Source organism: Pan troglodytes, chromosome 17 (genome assembly GCF_028858775.2).
Source record: "Pan troglodytes isolate AG18354 chromosome 17, NHGRI_mPanTro3-v2.0_pri, whole genome shotgun sequence".
Classification (NCBI taxonomy): Eukaryota; Metazoa; Chordata; class Mammalia; order Primates; family Hominidae; genus Pan; species Pan troglodytes.
Genome location: NC_072415.2, coordinates 31,747,633 through 31,750,670, shown reverse-complemented (window position 1 = coordinate 31,750,670; position 3,038 = coordinate 31,747,633).

Below are 3,038 nucleotides of genomic sequence, written 5' to 3'. Positions count from 1 at the left end.
TGAGACGAGATCGTGCCACTGCATTCCAGCCTGGGCAACATGACACTCTGTCTCAAAAAAAAAAAAAAAAAAAAAAAAAAAATCAGTGCTTAGTAACCCTGACTACACATGAGAATTGTATGGAGATTTTATTTTTTAAAGCAGTGACCCTACTACTTACCAACTCAATGAGACTTTCTAGGGGGAAAGTAAATAACACAACATTAATAAAAGTGTTTCCTATGCCAGTGAATGGTACAGGAGTAAGTTGTGAGTCCTTTGCAATACTTAGTCATAGAGTAACAGCTGAGCTTTCTGCCGTGTTTACTATGTGCCAGGTATTATAACAAGAGCTCCATGAGTTGGTTGGGAGCAAGATGGCTTCATGGAGCTAGGACTGTGAAGGATAGTGGGACTAGGGTAGATAGAAAGAAGCTGGGCCTTCTATGATGCAAAGAAGGAAATGTCAGTGCATTTTTGGACGGGGGACAAATGGAAGAATGAACTAATTGACTTTTAAAAGGAAAGCAAATTGGTTTTATTTTATGTGTAGTTCACCCGTCCTCTGTAGCCTGGATGTATTACTGAAAGAGCACATTCATCCAAAAAAGGGGAGATTTTTATCTTAAAGTACAAAATGTATGGCTTCCTAGACATAAACAAGCAAGCCAACCTATATCCTCACTTCATGAGGCTTTGTGTAACTGACTGTATTCAAAACACAAACTGCAGTGAAACTCCATGGAAAATAAAACAAGAGTAGATCTGAGCAAATTCCTTCCACTTCACCCTTCCTATCTCCTGACCTCTGCTGTATTCCTTACAAAACCAGCAGTGAGTTCTCAGGGCCAGCCTGGAAGCAGCACTTTGGAATCTTAAATTTGACTTTTGGATAAACAAGAATAAAAGAACAACAATCAGAAAGAGAGACAGAGAAAGAGAGAGAGACAGAAACAAGATTATTAGATTTTAAATTAAAAAATAATAATAAAAGCATGGTCTCATGCAATATGAGCTCTCTCTCTAAGAGAAGTTACATGAACTGGGGTGTTAGTTAGAAATAGACCAACTGTGAGAAAGCCAAGATTATACAGACAGGAAATAAATCCATCACGTTGCACCATAGGATTTTCTTTTTTTTTTAAGACAATTTTTTTTTCTTTTTTGTGGCAAGGCCTTGCTCTGTTGCCTGGGCTGGAGTGCAATGGCATGACCAGGGCACACTGCAGCCTCCACCTCCCAGGTTCAAGCGATCCTCCTGCCTCAGCCTCCCCAACAGCTGAGAATACAGGTGCACGCCACCATACCTGGCTAATTTTTAAATTTTTTGTAGAGACTTTTTAAAAATTTTTTGTAGAGATGGAGTCTCCCTATGTTGCCAAGGCTGGTCTCAAACTCCCAGGCTCAAGCAATCCTCCCACCTCAGCCTCTCAAAGTGCTGAAATTATAGGCGTGAGCCACCATGCCAAGACAAAAATATGCATACATATAGGAAAACCAGGGGTCAAAGGGGTTAAGTGGTTTCTGGTAAATTTGGCACACAGTTCCTATTCTAAATCCCATTTCTTTCCACTAAAGTATTTTTTTTCTGCCTCTTTAGTGGGTATTCCATGCTCTCACTCACCCTGGGGTGGGCGAGATAGAGAAAGAAGCCATATTTCAAAAAGCTCTGTTTTGTTCCCAAGAGTTTGCTTGCATTGACATCTCTGACACCATCTCAACCATTTAAAGCATCTGCAGACGCTATCTCTGCGTGCCCACATTCATCCCCTCCCTTGCTAACCCAGAGGATTGCGTTGGCTCTGCTTGCTAAGCCCTAACACTCAAGCTGCCCGGGGTGGACTGTCCACAGAGGCCATCCTCACTCCCCCTACGCAATGATGAATTGTCCCCCAAGTGTGATGGACCAATTTCAGGAGCCAAAGAACCAAAACCCAAAGAACTTAGTAATCCTGCAACAACAACAACAACAAGAAGCAAACGCCAAGTATTATCCAGGGTCAGGTCGAGGCATGGAGATACTCCAGGCTCATGTGTGTGTTGGAATTCCCGCTGAGCCCTTCAGCCGTCCTCGCTGAGTTTTCAGTCTGTAATGTCTTACAGATTTCGGGGCTGGCCTCTGACAGCTCTGACATATCTGAACTAAGGCTAACCTCAGCTAGTTCCTTTAAAGCGTGATAAGTTATACTGTACCTGTCAAAGCCTCTCTGTTGAGATTTTTCTCCTCTTCTCCAATGGGGCAGCAATAACAACAACAACAAAAAGAATAAAGAAAGAAGGGGAAAATGAATCTTCATTTGACTGGCATAATCTCTTCTGCATATTATAATTACTGTCATATTATTCCAGATCCTAATTCATATCAAAAAGAAAACATAGGCTGCTTAGTTGAGGGGAAAACATATCAACTCATCTTCCTCTCACTTTATAAGAGTCATTGTCCTTTCTCAGAATTTATGAAGTCTGAGCTGGGTAAGAGAGAGAAGCTATGTCCACATTGTCCAGAAATGAGACATATCAATTTGCCCCTCCAAAAATTCAACAGGTTCTAAGATCCTCCTCGGCGGAAGTCATTTTTCTGAATAGTGTCACCCTCTGTCACCCGTGTCACCCATGTTGCCCCATCCCAAGCATCATCCTAATAGTTGCACATGTAGCTAGGCCCTGAGTCAGTCTCTGGTGGAGGAACCCTGAGGAGCTCACAGGGAAACTTTCTCAAAAGAAACTGGAAGAAAGGTAAGACCCACCTCCCTAGTCATCCATCCCAAGTCCTGACTAGTGAAGAGGTGTCACTTTAAAATTCCCAAACATTTAGGAAACAAACAACTTAGGGAGATCCAGTCAGACACTACTGCAATCATTGAGTCAGATCGGGAAGGAAAGCATTAGGAAAAAGGTAAAGGCATAAGCAATAATTTCTACTCTTTGCTAATTGCAGTTACATAAGACCTTGAAAAGATCTTTTTCATCTTTTTGTCGTAATTATTTACCCATTAAAAAAAAGAAAAGCCTATATATGTACCTTTCAAGACTAATGCAACAGAAAGTAAACTAAAAGC